Consider the following 21,545-nt stretch of genomic DNA (forward strand, 5'->3'; position numbering starts at 1 on the left):
TCCCAGTCTGTTAAAAATAATAATATAAAATTTAAACTCAAAACTAGCCGACGAAGTCTAACCGGAAGTTGTAGAGCGTAATTTTAGCTACGCGTGCATATAAAGAACGTCAAAAACAGATCTCGTATGCAAAAGTTATGGATTTTAGAAGTTTTGGCGCGAAAATCTAGAAAATTCGCATAGTCACACTTTGCCACGTCACCCTCACTTAGAATGTGACACGTGTCCTGCTGAGTCACCAAGCTGCTGAGTCATGCGAAGCCACGTGTCGGATCCTGATTCGACCGAGGAGGAGGCCCAATCTGAAGCAGCCAGCTCTCCAGCCGAAGCTTCGCGCTGCTGCCGCGTGTTCCGAGCCTCGCATAGCCTAGCTCCGAACCTCTCATGTGCGCCTATAGACTCCGATCCACTTAGAAGCTGCCAGCGAGCCCTCGCAGGTGCGACCCATGTGTGAGCCATGCACAACCTCGTGCGAGCCATCCCCCTCTACGAGCTTCGGATCTGCGACGCGTGTCTTCCTCCTGACCATCCGATCAGAAGCCTCGCCCCTATAAATAGAAGGGTGCAAGACCTCCCGAGTAACTTTGAAATTTTGCCATATTTAACCCCTAAACCCATATTTTCTTCATCTTAACATCCCACAAAGCCCTGGTATCGATTGTAAAGCCCGGAATACTCCACGAAGTGCCCGAGAAGCCCGAAAAATTTATTTTTTTCGGTTTCGAAGCCCGACTTTTGCAGAGCCCGGTTTCTCAATAAAACTCCCGGTTTTATTAGAAACGATCGTTTTAGGAAACGAATTGCTGCCCGATTTTCATCAAAATATGTGAGTGTGTAGTTACTTTCAATTTACACATAGATATGAAGTATTTACCTTGAAATACCTGTTATGTGTAAATATATTAATTGTTTAATTAAGGTGACTGTTGAATTGATGTTTTATACAAGTTTTAAATTGTATATGCTTTTTAGCTACAAAATATGTTGGGTAGAACATGGGTAGATGAAATAGTTGATGTGTGTTAAAAAGGTGAGAGGCCTCGATGTTGTTGTTGTTGTTGTAGTCATCTAGCGGAGTATAGATGACGACCACAGACTTTTTAGATAGTCCAGTGGAACACTAGCAGGTCCGCAACTTGTAGGTGTTGATGAATTAAATGTTCATTGGCGTACTCCATCCCCCTCATGGTTGCCTTAAGGACATGTATGGCTGAGGAAACCCCTTAGCAGTAGTGTCCATCCCGATGATAATCCTTAGGCTAGGTCCTTTGTGATAGGTGTTTAGGGACGTAAAGTGAGGACAACGGGAATGGGTAATCAGGGTTATTGTAGATTGGTGAACTTAATAAGTATATTATTGTGGGTTGAAAACCCTATATGCTCACCAGGCTCCCAAGCCTGACCCACTCAGTTTTTATGATTACAGGTAGTGGACCTCGAGCATAGTCGGAGGACGACGAGAGATTTTAGGATTATAGGCCAGTAGTTGTAAATAACTGTTGAAAGGCTTATAATGTCTTGTTTATGCTTTTGATCTGTATCGAAACATGACATCCCGAGGTTTTGATATATACGGAAAATATATACCTTCTTAATGAAGGATTTTGATAAACTTTTATCATATGATGTTTGGGGACCAATTCCGCAACATCTTTTAAAAAGATTTCTCTGATTTTATTTTAAAAAGCATAAATTAAATCGGTCTTTTCTGGCCGAGAAATTAGGGGATGTCACAGTTGGTATCAGAGCATTAGTTTAAGCGAACTAAGAAATTGTAGAATTTCTAGAATTGAACTTAGAATGCTAAGTGATGATTGTGAGATGAGTGTCTACCATATTTTAGACACGAGAACTAGTTTATTTTAGGGAAGATGCCTAAAATGCCCTTATATGCAAAATGCTATGTGTTTGCCATGTGTGCCATTATTTGTTCGGATCTATGGTCTGTTGCCGACCGGATCTGGAAACTTTATGTGTGTAGGATTCTAAGCGTATGATTACGAGATTAGAACTAACATGTAAACGTTTCGGAGTGATAAGGGAATTGACATGTCTAACAAGAATAAAGACCTAAATTCACCTTATTTGGTATATAGATTGTAATGGCAAGAACTCGGAGTGGAGCTGGAAATGCAAATAGAAACCAACAACCTCAAACCCTAGTGGTGGAACAGGTGCATATAGTAGGAGCTGCACCCGAACCCATCACCATGGCTGGAGTACGAACTATGATTCAGACCATGTTGGCTGAATAGAGGGAGGAATTGAGGCAAATGTTGCTGAACGACAGGGATGAACCTTCAGTTCCTATTGAACAACGTGAACTAAATGACGATCGATCTGAAGAAGGGAACAACAGTAGATCGGTTGGTCATAGTGAACCGCTTGTGGTTGGGAGAAATAACCACGAGGGTAGAATGGAGAGAAATGGGTGCAAGTATAAGGACTTTATGACTTGCAAGCCATCGACCTTCAATGGAAAAGAAGATCATGTTGGAGTAATGGACGGGATCTCGAAAATGGAGTTGGCTTTCATGACTTGTGATTGCCAAGGCAAGTTACAAACTACTTTTGCAGTACGTCAGTTCAGGGGTAGTGCTGCTCGTTGGTGGAGCACTTTGGGGAAAACCCTAAGCCCTAATGAGCCACTGCAATTAACTTGGGCAGAGTTCTTAGTGCACTTCAAGCGCAAGTACTGCTCGGCCCAAAACGTACTTGAGTTAGAAAACCAATTTCTAACGTTGCAGAAGGGGAGTATGACCGTTGACGGATATACGAATAACTTCACAGAAAAAATGGAGTTTGCTTTGCGTATTGTCCCAGATGAGTTGGCAAAAATTGACAGGTACGCAAAGGGACTACCATGGGAGTACGCGGTGCCAGTACGTCAGACACTTACTTTGGAGGCAGCTATCTGGGCTGCCAAGTCTGTTGAAGATATGATAAAAGGGAGAGCCGCCAGCAAGGTTGAAGTTGGCGAAAAGAGAAAGTTTGAAGGAACTTCAGGTTCCAATAAAAGAACAAATTCTCGAAGACTGGTTCGAGAAAGTTTGGAGGAGGAAGCGAAGCCAAGTGGTGTGACAAGTGTAAGAAGAAACATGTTGGGAAGTGCAGCGTGGAAGTCACTTGTTACAAATATGGAAAGCCAGGGCATTATGCCAATGAATGCACCTTCAATAAGAACATATGTTTTGGGTGCAATGAAGAAGGGCATATTTTGAGGGATTGCCCGAAGAAGAAGGACGCAGCAAAACCCAATCTACCACCAAAGCTGAAGGCGAGAGCCTTTCAGATGACACTCGAAGCTGCGAAAGAAGAAGCCGATGTTGCTTCAGGTACCTTTCTCGTAAACGAATTGCCTGCCCAAATTTTGTTTGATTCTGGAGCCAATTACTCCTTTATATCACATGAATTTGGTAGAAAGCTAGCTTTGCCTGTAGATATGCTAGTTAATGCTATAATAGTCGAGATTGCTAGTGACAAGTTTGTACCTGTTAGCGATCGTATGAAAAACATCCTCATTGAATTGGATGGGAATAAGTTCCAAGAGGAATTATTGCCTATCGAGTTAAATGGATTCGACATAGTTTTAGGAATGGATTGGATTAGCGCCAACGATGCAGAAATACTATGTAGAAAGAAGATAGTAAAAGTAAACCCGCCAGGGAAAGAGTCGTTTATGGTGTATGGAGACAAACGCAGAGTAAATTCTGGAATCATTTCCCTAATGAAAGCCAGAAAGTGTTTGGACAAGGGATGTACATCATATCTAGCGTTCGTGATCGATGCTAAGATGGAAAAGAAGGAGGTGTAGAATATTCCGGTGGTGTGTAAGTATCCGAAAGTCTTTCCCGAAGATCTTCCCGGATTGCCCCTGATTGACAAGTAGAATTTCGTATCGACTTGTTACCAGGAACGACGCTGATAGCAAAAGCACCTTATCGATTAGCGCCAACCGAAATGAAAGAACTTATGACACAACTTCAGGAGTTAATGGACAAAGGTTTCATTCGACCTAGTTCATCGCCCTGGGGAGCCCCTGTGTTATTTGTAAAGAAGAACGACGGAAGCATGAGAATGTACATCGATTACAGATAGCTGAACAAAGCGACGATAAAGAACAAGTACCCGTTGCCAAGGATCGATGACATGTTCGACCAGTTGTAGGGTTCAAGCTATTTCTTGAAGATCGATCTTAGGTCGGGAAACCATCAACTAAAGGTGAGAGAGGAGGATATCGAAAAGACTGCGTTTAGAACGAGATATGGACACTATAAATTTTTGGTTATGTCGTTCGGACTAACCAATGCCCCCGCAGCTTTCATGGATTTGATGAATAGGGTTTGTAAACCATTCTTAGATAAATCCGTGATAGTATTCATAGACGATATCTTGATTTATTCGAAAAGCAAGCAGGAGCATGAAAAGCATCTACGTGAAGTGCTAGAAGTCCTGAAAAAGGAGAAGCTGTATGCAAAGTTCTCCAAATGTGAATTTTGGATTCAAGAAGTCCAATTTTTAGGTCATGTGGTTAACCAAGAAGGAATAATGGTTGACCCAGCAAAGATTGAAGCTGTAATGAAGTGGGAACAACCAAAAAGTCCTACGGAGATTCGAAGCTTTTTAGGATTAGCTGGATATTATCGATGGTTTATCCAAGGCTTTTCTTCGATTGCTACTCCATTAACAACTTTGACCCACAAAGGAGCCACTTATGCTTGGAATGAGAAGCATAAGGAAGCCTTTGAGAAGTTGAAGAAGAGATTGTATGAAGAACCGATTCTTTCATTGCCTGAAGGAGTTGATGACTTCGCAGTTTATAGCGATGCATCTGGAGTTGGGTTAGGTTGTGTTCTGACCCAAAGGGATAAAGTGAGACAATTGAAGGAACATGAAAAGAACTACCCCACTCATGATCTGGAGTTGGCAGCGGTAGTATTTCCCTTAAAGATATGGAGGCATTATCTTTATGGCACAAAGTGTAAGCTTTTCACTGATCATAAGAGTCTTCAATATCTCTTTAATCAAAAGGAATTGAACATGAGGCAACGACGCTGGTTAGAGTTACTCAAGGACTACGACTGTGAAATACTTTACCACCCTGGTAAAGCAAATGTGGTTGCTGATGCTCTCAGTCGGAAGGTAAACCTTGAAAAGAAAATGCCAAGAGCGTTGACAATTGAAGTTGTCTCGACAATTGTGGAAAGTATAAAGAAAGCTCAAGAGGAAGCTTTAGAGAAAAGTGACCGAAAGGAAGCACGTTTGAGCAAAACGTTAGTATTCGGTACAAACAACCAAGGGTTGAAGGTATTCCAAGATAGGATTTGGGTACCTAAGACGGGCGAAATAAGAGATGTTCTGATGGAAGAAGCTCACAAGACCATGTACTCGATTCATCCCGGCAGTACAAAAATGCATAGGGATTTAAATCCCTATTATTGGTGGCCGACGATGAAGCTCGATGTTGCTAAGTATGTGGCCGAGTGTGTAACTTGTGCTAGGGTTAAGGCACAACATCAGAAACCGTATGAGAGTTTATAACCTTTACCCGTACCCATGGGTAAATGGGAAGACATCACCATGGATTTTGTTACTAAACTACCCAGGACAAGGAACGGTCACGACATGATTTGGGTGGTCGTTGATCGCTTCACTAAGAGTGCGCATTTCATAGCAGCCAAAGAGAAATGGTCTATGGATAAACTTGCGAATTCTTACGTGAAGGAAATTGTGAGGCTTCACGGTGTTCCGCTAATGATTGTATCCGATCGTGACAGCCGTTTTACCTCGAGATTTTGGAGGAGTCTACAAGAGGAATTGGGTACCAAGTTGTGTTTGAGTACAGCTTACCATCCGCAAACCGATGGTCAGAGCGAGCGAACGATTCAAACATTGGAGGATATGCTGAGAGCATGTACCCTAGAATTCCAAGGTAACTGGGATGAACACTTACCTTTAGTAGAATTCTCCTATAATAATAGTTTCCACTCAAGCATTAAGATGGAACCTTATCACGCTTTGTATGGGGAGAAGTGTCGAACGCCATCATGCTAGCTGGAAGCTGGGGAAAAGCAGTTTATGGGACCTGAAATAGTCCATCAGACTGCTGAAAAGTTGAAAGTGATAAGGGAAAGGATGTTAGCTGCTCAAGATCGACAAAAGAGTTGTGCTGACAAGAAAAGACAACCGATATCCTTCGATGTTGGAGATTCGGTTTTACTTAAAGTCTCACCGTGGAAGGGACTTATAAGATTTGGTAAGAGAGGGAAGTTGAGTCCAAGGTTTATTGGACCATTTAAAGTTCTTCAGAGGATCGGGAATCAAGCTTACAAGCTAGAATTACCGGAAGAACTAAAGGGTATTCATAACACCTTTCATGTGTGTTATTTGAGAAAGTTCACAGGAGATGTGCCCGACATAATTCCGATTTCTGAGTTAAGGTTGGATGAAAACAAGAGGTTGATCGAAGAACCTAAGGCAATCGTTGACCGTAAGACTATGAAGTTACGACGCAAGATGGTCGATTTAGTGCTTGTGCGCTGGAAACATACGAACGGACCAAATCTCACTTGGGAAACGGAGAGTGACATGATCGGTCGTTACCCGCAGTTGTTTGGTGATATGTGATTCCGGGGACGGAATCATCCTAAGGGGGAGAGAATTGTAACACTCGTGTTTCCAGCCTAGGCATTTATATTGAGTTGATAGTCTAGGTTAACCTTTGTAACTCATTTTGAAGAAATGAAAAGGAATTATGTGAATATTATGTGAATTATGTGTTTTATGCTTAATTATTAGGGCATAATTAATTAAGAATAAAAATAAGCGTCAAAATTAAAGTTTGAGATAAGCCCGATATCTTTACATAAAGTTTTAGTGGTCGAAACAAGGATTTCGGGGATATAAAGAATGCCGAAATCTGAGTTATAACGAAGAAGTTATGACCTGTCGAAGTTTCGCGACAAAACCGGCACGGTGCTGAATGTCGTAAAAATTGAGTTTTTGATAAACTACTTTTTAGCCTTAGTAATCTAAACGAAAGTCGTAGTATTCGTTAAATCGAGAAATTCAATAAAAAGAATGCCCAAATCTGACTTCGTATGAGGAAGTTATGATTTTTCGAAGTTTCAGCTTAGCAGTAGACAGCTAAAAACTCAAATTTTAGATCGAGCGATTTTTAGCCAACACAACCTAAATGAGAATTGAAGGTCTCGTCATTAGGAGCACAACGGTAAAAAGTCTGACGAAAACGGACGTCGGATGAAGAAGTTATGAATTTTTAACGGATTCCTGTCCCAGTCTGTTAAAAATAATAATATAAAATTTAAATTCAAAATTAGCCGACGAAGTCTAAACGGAAGATGTAGAGCGTAATTTTAGCTACGCGTGCATATAAAGAACGTCAAAAACGGAGCTCGTATGCGAAAGTTATGGAGTTTAGAAGTTTTGGCGCGAAAATCGAGAAAATTCACATAGTCACACTTTGCCACGTCACCCTCGCTTAGAATGTGACACGTGTCCTGCTGAGTCACCAAGTTGTTGGGTCATGCGAAGCCACGTGTCGGATCCTAATTCGACCGAGGAGGAGGCCCAATCCGAAGCAGCCAGCTCTCCAGCCGAAGCTTCGCCCTGCTGCCGCGTGTTCCGAGCCTCGCATAGCCTAGCTCTGAACCTCGCATGTGCGCCTGTAGACTCCAGTCCACTTAGAAGCTACCAGCGAGCCATCGCAGGTGCGACCCATGTGCGAGCCATGCGCAACCTCGTGCGAGCCATCCCCCTCTACGAGCTTCGGATCTGCGACGCGTGTCTTCCTGCTGACCATCCGATCAGAAGCCTCGCCCCTATAAATAGAAGGGTGCGAGAACTTCCGGGTAACTTTGAAATTTTGCCATATTTAACCCCTAAACCCATATTTTCTTCATCTTAACATCCCGCAAAGCCCCGGTATCGATTGTAAAGCCCGGAATACTCCACGAAGTGCCCGAGAAGCCCGGAAAATTTATTTTTTTCGGTTTCGAAGCTCGACTTTTGCAGAGCCCGGTTTCTCATTAAAACTCCCGATTTTATTAGAAACGATCATTTTAGGAAACGAATTGCTGCCCGATTTTCATCAAAATATGTGAGTGTGTAGTTACTTTCAATTTACACATAGATATGAAGTATTTACCTTGAAATACCTGTTATGTGTAAATATATTAATTGTTTAATTAAGGTGACTGTTGAATTGATGTTTTATACAAGTTTTAAATTGTATATGCTTTTTAGCTACAAAATATGTTGGGTAGAACATGGGTAGATGAAATAGTTGATGTGTGTTAAAAAGGTGAGAGGCCTCGATGTTGTTGTTGTTGTTGTTGTAGTCATCTAGCGGAGTATAGATGACGACCACAAACTTTCTAGATAGTCCAGTGGAACACTAGCAGGTCCGCAACTTGTAGGTGTTGATGAATTAAATGTTCATTGGCGTACTCCATCCCCCTCATGGTTGCCTTAAGGACATGTATGGCTGAGGAAACCCCTTAGCAGTAGTGTCCATCCCGATGATAATCCTTAGGCTAGGTCCCTTGTGATAGGTATTTAGGGACGTAAAGTGAGGACAACGGGAATGGGTAATCAGGGTTATTGTTGATTGGTGAACTTAATAAGTATATTATTGTGGGTTGAAAACCCTATATGCTCACCAGGCTCCCAAGCCTGACCCACTCAGTTTTTATGATTACAGGTAGTGGACCCCGAGCATAGTCGGAGGACGACGAGAGATTTTAGGATTATAGGCCAGTAGTTGTAAATAACTGTTGAAAGGCTTATAATGTCTTGTTTATGCTTTTGATCTGTATCGAAACATGACATCCCGAGGTTTTGATATATACGGAAAATATATACCTTCTTAATGAAGGATTTTGATAAACTTTTATCATATGATGTTTGGGGACCAATTCCGCAACATCTTTTAAAAAGATTTCTCTGATTTTATTTTAAAAGGCATAAATTAAATCGGTCTTTTCTGGCCGAGAAATTAGGGGATGTCACAAAATCGAGAGAAATCAAGAGAGAAATGTTTGAAGGGTGTGGAAATGAACTGAATTCCGACTCCTATTTATAGTTGAATTTGGACTGCACGCTGCACACCTGGTCCACTGCGCGTCGTATATTTGGTCATAATTGATGACGTGTCGATTTCTGCGTTGTCCCACATGTCACATTCTGGGTGGAGTGATAGTACGAACGTCGCCCTCTGTCATTGCACGCGGGTGTGCATAATGAATTTATGTTCCCTAAAAACTTCATATCTTCTTCATATGAACTCCATTTTTGATGGGTTTTATATCCATGTGTGGCTATTGTAGAGATCTATAACTTTCATTTAGACTCCATCAAATAATTTTTAATTTATTTTTATAGTTACATTTTTAACAGGCTTAGACTGCTAAAGTCCGTTAAAAATCCATAACTCTCTTATATGATATCCATTCTCGACTGTCTTTATATCGACGAATTGGTGTTGACAAGATCTTCAACTCTTGTTTAGATTGTTTTTCCTAACAATCGAACGATTTCAATTTCAGTTTATGAGTTGTGTACTACTACGCTGAAATATTATAAAAATCATAACTTACTCTCACGAAGTCAGATTTAGGCATTCTTTATATGCGCAAAATCATTGTCGCATATACTATAACTTTGGTTAAGATTATTTATCCTAAATAATCATCTATGAAAAATTTAATTTTAACTCTTATAATATTCAAATTGACTAGCTCAAATTTGCGGGTGTTACAATGTGGTCGGTGCAGGTGGCAAAATCCCCAGTTATTTCCAGTCCAATGAAGTTGATCCTAAAGCCTTGTATCGAAAGTCTTCCTAATGGTCTCAGGTTAAGTGAGCGTGTCCTTAGAGTATCAGCGGAAGGAAAAATGATTGGATCTGATGAACAATCATTGAAGAGGATGCCAATGGTGGAACTTGGGTTTAAGGGGAAGATTGTTCGGGTGGAAACCCAATTCCATATCGACAAAAAGAAAAACTAGATGCTAGCATATAAGACGATGTGTAATCCCTTCTATTACCAATTCCAGTGGCTGACTTTTACAAGAATAGTAGTATCCCGAATGGTTGTAATAAATCGTTTATTACCTTGATCCCAAAGAATGACTGACATTTAAAAGAATATATTCGTATCCCGAATGGTTGTAATCATTCGTTTATTACTTTGATCACAAAGAATGATAACCTGGTTTTTGTGAATAATTTTCTTCATATTAACCTAATTGTTTTGCAATACAAAATTATTGCTAAAATTTTATCTTATATGATTGCTCAAGTAATTGATTTTATTATTAGTATGAAACATACAACTTTTGTTAAAGGTCAATAAAATCTAGACGACCTTCTAACTTTGAATGAAGTGGTAGAATGGTACAAGAAAAAGAAAAAACAATTGATGGTTTTCAAGGTTGATTTGAAAAAAAAAATATTAATCGATTAGTTGGAAGTACCTTTTTAAAATCATTTTTTTTTGAATTTAGGCTTAAGTGGATTAGTTGGGCGGAGGCGTGTTTGTTGTCTTCTCGGACCTCCATCTTGATTAATGGAAGTCATACAAAGGAGTTCCGATTTTACAATGGTCTAACATAAGGAGATCACATGTCTCCTTTTTATTATTGTTATAACAGAAGTATTACATGTTGCTATGGAAGACACAACAAAACATGTTCTTTTACAGGCGCTAGGGTTAGGGAAGGCGACCTTACTTATCACACATTTTGTATGCTGATGATGCATTGTTTTTGGGTGAGTGGACATGGTTAGTATCTTACGACGTTTTTATTTAGCCTCGAGCCTAAAAATTAATTTGAATAATTTGAACTTTCTTGGTGTAGGAATGGCCTCAAGTTTAGTAGAAGAAATGGCGAGAAACACCTAATGTGTTGCGACTTCTTTCATGTTCAAGTCTTTGAGTTTCCCCATTGGAACCAATATGGATAGTATTGATGGTTGGAATGAGATTCTTCAAAATTTCAGGTAAAATTATCCAAATAAAAGGTTAAAATGCTTTCCTTTGGAGGTGGCTTCACTATTTTGAAACCGGTGTTAGGAAGTCTTGGTATTATTTTTTACTAGTTTAACTTTAAAATGTCGGAAACGATTTATCATTTATTGGATGCTAGTTTGATCAGATTGTTTTGGAGACCAGATCTTCATGAAAGATAGATAAGCTGGATAAAATGGGATCAAATCTCCCTTTCTAATAAATAAATAGTGTTAATATGCTTATACCATGTGTCAAATTGTTAATTCTATATTACGCCACGTGTGATTGTTTTGCTTCTCCAATTTTCAATTTCATTTGTTGCGTCTGCGTTTTTAATTAAGAATATCCTATAAAATCTACAATATCTTCATCACAATACCAATAAACCAGGATGAAAATCGTTTGAGATATACCTCCTATTTCTCTCTCTGAAACCCCTAAAAGTATTCAACACTCTTTGCAATTGTTGTTGATTAGAGAAAGAGAAAGGAACTAGTGTCGACGAACCAAGGTAAAATTGAGTATCGTCCCATATTTTTCTGATCCTGGACAACGATTTCAGATGATAAACTCTTGTTTATCAGTTCTTATGCATCCAACAATCTCGAATATAACCAGGGTTAGATCGCCTATCCTCCAAAATTTTCTGATCATGGACTGCAATTCATTTTTAAATACTTTATCTGATACCAAAAATACCTCTAACAAACATAATTGAAACGCATTTCCTCACTATAACTCAGCCACCGATTTTGAGAGTTGATTATCAACCCAATTTTGTTCCTTTTTTTTTTATCATGAATCTTCCTTACAAGAGAAACTATGCTTGTGGTCACCCTTTATCTCTTTTAATCACTCTTGATTCTTAATTTTCTTTATTATTTTGAATTTTCTAGGGTTTTTAATCGAACCCTAATCCTCAACGCGAATAACATCAAATGACGACATCATTATTGATATGGGGTTAAAGATTTTGATGGAGTTTACTTGAAAGGGATGTACTTTGTCTTTTGTTCTTTTTAATCCTTGAGTAAATTGGATTTGATGAAGAACACCCAAAACATCCCAACTTTGAAGTCTCCTTTTTGGTTATTCATGAATTCCAAACCTTAATATTACTCTTATCTTAGGAAAGTTCTACTTTGAACTTTGAAATGTACCAGGTCTGCCATCAAGATTCTCGGTCCGTATTTTCTATACAATTTCTAGTGTATGTAGTAAACATTATACTAAGACATAAAGTTTGTGGCTTTTTGAGATTTCAATGAGAAAATGTAAGATATTGATCAGAAGTGTGGTAGATAGCCCAAAATAGGGGAACTTTATGCATTTTCATATGGTAAATTTTGGTAGTTAGAAATGTTCTCTTTTCACTTTCCCTTCAAGTACATAAATACACTGCAAAAAAAATTAGGTAAAACAGTATTTGAGCTCACAAGGTCAATTATGTTTCAATCTATGATTGGTATGATTCAAGCACTTATGGGAGAATTACAACAAGTAATGTGAGATATATATATATATATATATATATATATATATATATATATATATATATATATATAATCATTTGCGCAATTAGAAAAATTAGAAAAGTTTCACATTAGTTTTACAATTGATGATTGGTAAACTACTAAGGTGCTAATTGCTCAAAAAGATGGATTAGTGCATTTTGGTGACACGGTGTCCTATGTGGAAATATAATTTCATATTACTTACGTCATAAATGCATTTTCACTTAACAACTGTTAAATGTAGCTGGTTGACTTTTTTTTTATCTATATTATTAAGTTTTCTACCTGAAATATCTTCTAATTACCTTATCTTTTGACTGTGACAAGTGTTCATATTACATAGAATGGTTAAAGTGAAGAGGCATCATCCATACTCTGGACATGAGGAGCTACAAGAACTTAGAAAAACATCTATAATGTTTGAAGACCAGATTTATAATGCTGCAACAAGCCTAGTTTGTTTGTTTGTTTGTTTTTCCTATTCAGGGTCTCTTTAGTTTGGTATGCTCTCTTGAGTAAAATTCCTACTAGGTTTATTCTGGACGAAAAAGATTAATCTTGAATCGATCCCATGTATTTCTTGTCATAATCATGTGGAAGATACACTAACATGTTCTTTTTGGGATGCGATGTAGCTGTGAAAGTTTGGCATTTTGGGAAATTAAAATGGGTGGATTTGGAGAGGTTCCAAACTTTAGTAACATTGGTGGATGTTTTTGAGTGGGTTTATGGGTGTAATGTCTTGGGTTATTAAAAAATAGGCTTTGGAAGTAGTTTGCATAACAACAATTTAACTGGACATATTAAAATTCGATCATATTTGATGATAAAGACTTTAGTAAAAATAAGATTTTTGAAAAATTTGTTCTTTTGTCTTTTAATTGGTTTTATATTAGATTTTGAAAACTAAAAGTCAAATGGGTTAAAGTCCCATGCATCTTGGCATTTAATTTATAAAATTAAATTGGTTTCCTTTTTGATAGCTTATTGCTAGTATTTATAATATTCAACCGTTCCAAAAAAAATAGTTATTCAATTACTACAAACCGAAAGACGTTAGCTACTTGAATCAAATAGAAACATTAGAAAAAAACCAATGAATGGTTGAATACTTGAATGGAGAATTCACAAGCTTCACACCACATCCCATGAAAGAGATCAACTTCAAATTAATCAAATAGATGAAAAATATAATAATAGTGAATGAATTTTAGAAACTTACATGTCGAGACTCATAGTTGCAACAACAATTTGTAGCAAAGGCATGGAGTTTCAGAGCAGTTAATAGAAGATATAAGAGAGAGTATGTTAGTGAATACCTGAGTCTAGAAATGGCTAGAAGGCGTGATCCGGTCCAGAAGTAAATTCTTTGGAGTGTTGTCCAAGTTCCAGAGAATTTCCTTGAACAATAAGGATTCTCTACATGGAAAGTTTTAGATTACTTTTAGGAATCCTAATTATATACTAATAGAAGTTTTAGATTACTTTTAGGAATCCTAATTATATACTAATTAGTTTTGTTTAGTATATATATAGTCAATATGTTCCTGTAATCAGTATCATCGATTGAAAATTTTTGAGTTATATTTCTTCAATAAGATTTCCTACGAGTTTATGCAGTAATCATTGTTTCTAGTTTGTTGTTTACCTTAAATTGGTATCAGAGCATTCGGTTTTTTCGACAAACCTGTTGAGAAATCAAGCAGAAAACCTAATTCTCGTGTGGAGAATCTGTGCAGCAAAACATATCACGACAGAAAGGGAAAATAACTCAGTGACTGCAAGTAATCCCTCAAACTCAAATCGTTACCTGTTCTAAGATCGTGATAGTAGCAAGAGAAATCGAAGATTAAAACTCTCTTGTTCAGAGTCGTCGCCTGTTTTTTGACTCGTGCATAATCTTGAGATCGTAGGCTGTTTACGCGCGAAGTGAGGAAGGCATATCGTGAACCTGCAAGAGATATGTGTGCATACGTTTTTTTCCCCAAAGGAAACAAAATACAAACATTTTTTTGTGTTTGACTTTGGGCCTTGTTCAATCAGTGTTCTCATCCGTGTTTGGCTTCTAGGTGTTCTAATTGGGGCCCAAATCTGTCCCGCTTTGAATTAAAGGAGAAGTTACTTTAATTCAATTCACTTGAGAATTTATTTTTTGGAGAAAAAATCATTTATTAAAAAAAACAAATCAATTTTTCTGATTTGTGTGGAGGAATCAGAAATTAAACCGAGAGTCGGGAGGAGAATTGTCCCAACCACCGGCTAAGGAACATATGTCGTTCACGTTCCAATGTCCAACTTTGACATCGATGAACTACACAATTTGGAGGATGCGCATGGAGGTGCTACTCGGGATTCATGGTGTTTGGGATGTGATTGATCCCAGACTAGATGACTTGAAGAAAAACAACATCGTGAAAGGATTCTTGTTTCAATCGATTCCGAAGGATTTAATCCTTCAAATTGGTAATTTAAAACCGGAAGAGAGATGTGGGAGGCGATTAAAACTCGTAACCTAGGAGCTGATCATGTTAAGGAAGCTCGACTCCAAACTCTAATCACAAAACTTGAAAAATCTAAATATGAGTGATACTAGTACAATAGATGAGCTCGCTGCAAAATTAATCGGAATTGATTCAAAATCCGCTTCACTAGGAGAAGTTATGATTGAACAGAAGCTTGCGAAGAAGTTTCTTACGAGCCTTCCTAGGCGATTTGTCCACATAGTTGCAGCCCTTGAACAAGTTTTGGACCTTAAGACGATAGAATTTGAAGATGTGGTTGGTCGCTTAAAAGCTTATGAAGAAAGAATCAAGGGTGAAGACAAAGTAATGGAGACTCAAAATAAATCACTTTATTCCAAAACTGAATCGTCCAATGGAAACACCGACTCATCAAGAGGTACAGGTCGAGGTTCAAATAACCGAGGAAGAGGAAGAGGTGGTGGACGTGGTTGGGGTAACACTCAAAATCACGGTCACTCGGAATCCTCTAAAAATCATGAAGATCAAAAGCAAAAACTAAAACAACGCGATCAAAGAGATCTCTCAAATATTCAATGTTACCGGTGTGACAAGTATGGTCACTTTGCTTCAAGACGCCCAGATAGAATAAAAAATCATGATGCTAACCTTAATTAGACACACGAAGGAGATACAAATCATGAAGAAGGGATGTTCTTTATGATGAATACAATTCAAGAAACGGTATTCTTGAATGAAGACAAATACATCCCTCCAAAAGTTGAAGCAAATGCCGACGAAGACAAAATTTGGTACTTAGATAATGGTGTGAGCGACCACATGACCGACAACTACTCTTATTTTTCTGAATTAAATAAAAAACATAATGGGTAGAGTGAGATTTGGAGATAGATCGTGTGTTAGCATTAAAGGAAAATGGTCAATTTTGTTCGAAGGGAAAAGCAGTGAGCAAAAATTAATGAAGGATATTTATTATATCCCATCACTTCGTAGCAATGTTATTAGCCTTGGGAAATCTACAATAGCTGGTTGTGATATCCGAATGCGAGGTGATTTTCTAACCATGCGAGATGGAGATGGAAGATTACTTATGAAAGTCCCGAGAAGTGAAAATCGACTCTACAAAATAAATTTAGAAGTTGGAAAACCACATTGCTTACAAGCCAAGTTTAACGAGGAAGCTTGGTTATGGCACGCGCGACTTGGACACATTAATTTTGGCGCAATAAACTTGATGCACAAGCTAGCTAAAGGGGTACCAGCAATCCAACATCAAGACCAACTTTGTGAATCTGGCATGGTTGGAAAACAAAAAAAGCATTCGTTTGCAAAGAAAGCTAATTATAGAGCTACAAATACTCTCGAGATGGTCCATGGAGATATTTGTGGACCGGCTGATCCCCCCACCTAAGCGGGTAATATTTATGTTCTAGTTCTTATTGATGAGTATTCTAGATATATGTGGTCTTTTCTTTTAAAGCACAAAAGCGATGCATCCTGAATTATTAAAAGATTCAAGATATCAATAGAAAAGAGAAACGATAAAGAGATCAAGACTTTCCATATTGATAGAGGTGGAGAATTCATATCGACTGAGCTAAACCGTTTTTGTGATGAAGAAGGGATTTCACGTATGTTGAAAGCTCCTTATGCACCTCAACAAAACGGTATAGTCGAATGGATAAATTAGACTCTACTCGAGATGACACGGTGCCTAATGAAAGCAAAAGATATTCCAAACCACTTTTGGGGCGAAGCGGTACGACATGCAACGTTTATCATAAATCATACACCTACTCGAGCATTGATAGGTGCTACACCATTCAAGAAATTTTATGGTGAAAAACCAAATCTTGAAGACTTGAAAGTATTTGGTTGTGTTGCATATGAAAGAGTAGTCTCAAAACATTTGAAGAAGCTTGATGATAGGTTACGACCGTTGGTATATTTTGGAAAGGAACCTAATTCAGGAGGAATTTGGTTATATAATCCACAAGAAAATAAATTTATTATTAGTGGCCATGTAATTTGTGATGAAAATAAGACATGGAAACGGAATAATGACCCCAAAAATCAAGATGGAAATGGACCGAGTACATTTACGGTCTTGTGGAGTAATGGTCAAGCAACCCAAGATAATGGTGATCCGAGCCCAACTACAACAGAAAGCGAACAGTTCACTGATCCGGACCAAACCAACCAAACCAATGGCTCTTCTCATGGTGATAGCAGTCCATCGCAACCTATTGATGATCAAAATAACGATGCAAGTTTTGTCCCACTTCGGCGGTCCACTCGAGCTTCAATGTTGCGAATAAGATTAAATGATTATGAGTTAGATGTGGATCATTTATTGTTGTCATTCGATGAAGAACCAAAGAACTTTAAGGAAGCCAAAGTGAACAAGAGTTGGCTCGATGCAATGAAGGCTAGAATTGACTCCATCGAGAAGAATAATACTTGTAAATTAGTTCCTCCGCGTAAAGATGCTAAACCTATTGGATTAAGATGGTTGTACAAAATTAAACGAAATACGAATGGATCAATTACAAGCTACAAAGCGCGTCTAGTCGCTAAAGGCTTTGTACAAGAGCAAGGCATTGATTTTGATGAAGTATTTGCACCGGTAGCTCGACTTGAGACAATAAGACTATTGATTGCTCTTGCGGTCGCGACGGATGGAAGATTCATCACTCAGACGTAAAAACTGCATTTTTATATGGAGATTTAAAGGAAGAAGTTTACACGTGCCAACCAGAAGGTTTTGTGAAGAAAGGTGAAGAAACAAAAGTCTACAAATTGACAAAAGCATTATACGGTCTCTGACAATCTCTGAGAGCAAGGAATTTGAAGCTTAATAACACGTTGAAAAATATGGGCTTTAAACGGTGCATGCAAGAAAATGCAGTTTATAGAAAGGTTGCAAATGGAGAACTTATCATTGTGGCGGTTTATGTAGATGATTTGTTCGTGGTTGGAACAAGTTTAGAGTTTATAAACCAATTTAAGAGATTAATGGCATTACAGTTTGTGTAACGCTCCGATTCTGGGTCCATTGAGAGTCCAGAAAACTCTATCTCGAGTGTGTGTATTCTTTGGAGATTTAAACTTGGAGGAAGGTTTTTGGTGAAGGAATCACTTATGAAGCAAGCTAGTTGAAGCAAGAGTTTGTGGGTTTCAAGTTCTGCATCAGCAAAGACTCTCTTGAAGGTATTAGATCGTTTTTGCTTTGGCTCATTTTCTCCTAAACAATCATTGAAGAGGATGCCAATGGTGGAACTTGGGTTTAAGGGGAAGATTGTTCGGGTGGAAACCCAATTCCATATCGACAAAAAGAAAAACTAGATGCTAGCATATAAGACGATGTGTAATCCCTTCTATTACCAATTCCAGTGGCTGACTTTTACAAGAATAGTAGTATCCCGAATGGTTGTAATAAATCGTTTATTACCTTGATCCCAAAGAATGACTGACATTTAAAAGAATATATTCGTATCCCGAATGGTTGTAATCATTCGTTTATTACTTTGATCACAAAGAATGATAACCTGGTTTTTGTGAATAATTTTCTTCATATTAACCTAATTGTTTTGCAATACAAAATTATTGCTAAAATTTTATCTTATATGATTGCTCAAGTAATTGATTTTATTATTAGTATGAAACATACAACTTTTGTTAAAGGTCAATAAAATCTAGACGACCTTCTAACTTTGAATGAAGTGGTAGAATGGTACAAGAAAAAGAAAAAACAATTGATGGTTTTCAAGGTTGATTTGAAAAAAAAAATATTAATCGATTAGTTGGAAGTACCTTTTTAAAATCATTTTTTTTTGAATTTAGGCTTAAGTGGATTAGTTGGGCGGAGGCGTGTTTGTTGTCTTCTCGGACCTCCATCTTGATTAATGGAAGTCATACAAAGGAGTTCCGATTTTACAATGGTCTAACATAAGGAGATCACATGTCTCCTTTTTATTATTGTTATAACAGAAGTATTACATGTTGCTATGGAAGACACAACAAAACATGTTCTTTTACAGGCGCTAGGGTTAGGGAAGGCGACCTTACTTATCACACATTTTGTATGCTGATGATGCATTGTTTTTGGGTGAGTGGACATGGTTAGTATCTTACGACGTTTTTATTTAGCCTCGAGCCTAAAAATTAATTTGAATAATTTGAACTTTCTTGGTGTAGGAATGGCCTCAAGTTTAGTAGAAGAAATGGCGAGAAACACCTAATGTGTTGCGACTTCTTTCATGTTCAAGTCTTTGAGTTTCCCCATTGGAACCAATATGGATAGTATTGATGGTTGGAATGAGATTCTTCAAAATTTCAGGTAAAATTATCCAAATAAAAGGTTAAAATGCTTTCCTTTGGAGGTGGCTTCACTATTTTGAAACCGGTGTTAGGAAGTCTTGGTATTATTTTTTACTAGTTTAACTTTAAAATGTCGGAAACGATTTATCATTTATTGGATGCTAGTTTGATCAGATTGTTTTGGAGACCAGATCTTCATGAAAGATAGATAAGCTGGATAAAATGGGATCAAATCTCCCTTTCTAATAAATAAATAGTGTTAATATGCTTATACCATGTGTCAAATTGTTAATTCTATATTACGCCACGTGTGATTGTTTTGCTTCTCCAATTTTCAATTTCATTTGTTGCGTCTGCGTTTTTAATTAAGAATATCCTATAAAATCTACAATATCTTCATCACAATACCAATAAACCAGGATGAAAATCGTTTGAGATATACCTCCTATTTCTCTCTCTGAAACCCCTAAAAGTATTCAACACTCTTTGCAATTGTTGTTGATTAGAGAAAGAGAAAGGAACTAGTGTCGACGAACCAAGGTAAAATTGAGTATCGTCCCATATTTTTCTGATCCTGGACAACGATTTCAGATGATAAACTCTTGTTTATCAGTTCTTATGCATCCAACAATCTCGAATATAACCAGGGTTAGATCGCCTATCCTCCAAAATTTTCTGATCATGGACTGCAATTCATTTTTAAATACTTTATCTGATACCAAAAATACCTCTAACAAACATAATTGAAACGCATTTCCTCACTATAACTCAGCCACCGATTTTGAGAGTTGATTATCAACCCAATTTTGTTCCTTTTTTTTTTATCATGAATCTTCCTTACAAGAGAAACTATGCTTGTGGTCACCCTTTATCTCTTTTAATCACTCTTGATTCTTAATTTTCTTTATTATTTTGAATTTTCTAGGGTTTTTAATCGAACCCTAATCCTCAACGCGAATAACATCAAATGACGACATCATTATTGATATGGGGTTAAAGATTTTGATGGAGTTTACTTGAAAGGGATGTACTTTGTCTTTTGTTCTTTTTAATCCTTGAGTAAATTGGATTTGATGAAGAACACCCAAAACATCCCAACTTTGAAGTCTCCTTTTTGGTTATTCATGAATTCCAAACCTTAATATTACTCTTATCTTAGGAAAGTTCTACTTTGAACTTTGAAATGTACCAGGTCTGCCATCAAGATTCTCGGTCCGTATTTTCTATACAATTTCTAGTGTATGTAGTAAACATTATACTAAGACATAAAGTTTGTGGCTTTTTGAGATTTCAATGAGAAAATGTAAGATATTGATCAGAAGTGTGGTAGATAGCCCAAAATAGGGGAACTTTATGCATTTTCATATGGTAAATTTTGGTAGTTAGAAATGTTCTCTTTTCACTTTCCCTTCAAGTACATAAATACACTGCAAAAAAAATTAGGTAAAACAGTATTTGAGCTCACAAGGTCAATTATGTTTCAATCTATGATTGGTATGATTCAAGCACTTATGGGAGAATTACAACAAGTAATGTGAGATATATATATATATATATATATATATATATATATATATATATATATATATATATATATATAATCATTTGCGCAATTAGAAAAATTAGAAAAGTTTCACATTAGTTTTACAATTGATGATTGGTAAACTACTAAGGTGCTAATTGCTCAAAAAGATGGATTAGTGCATTTTGGTGACACGGTGTCCTATGTGGAAATATAATTTCATATTACTTACGTCATAAATGCATTTTCACTTAACAACTGTTAAATGTAGCTGGTTGACTTTTTTTTTATCTATATTATTAAGTTTTCTACCTGAAATATCTTCTAATTACCTTATCTTTTGACTGTGACAAGTGTTCATATTACATAGAATGGTTAAAGTGAAGAGGCATCATCCATACTCTGGACATGAGGAGCTACAAGAACTTAGAAAAACATCTATAATGTTTGAAGACCAGATTTATAATGCTGCAACAAGCCTAGTTTGTTTGTTTGTTTGTTTTTCCTATTCAGGGTCTCTTTAGTTTGGTATGCTCTCTTGAGTAAAATTCCTACTAGGTTTATTCTGGACGAAAAAGATTAATCTTGAATCGATCCCATGTATTTCTTGTCATAATCATGTGGAAGATACACTAACATGTTCTTTTTGGGATGCGATGTAGCTGTGAAAGTTTGGC

This window comes from Lactuca serriola, chromosome 2, assembly GCF_051521515.1.
Source record: "Lactuca serriola cultivar US96UC23 chromosome 2, Lser_US96UC23_V15, whole genome shotgun sequence".
Classification (NCBI taxonomy): domain Eukaryota; kingdom Viridiplantae; phylum Streptophyta; class Magnoliopsida; order Asterales; family Asteraceae; genus Lactuca; species Lactuca serriola.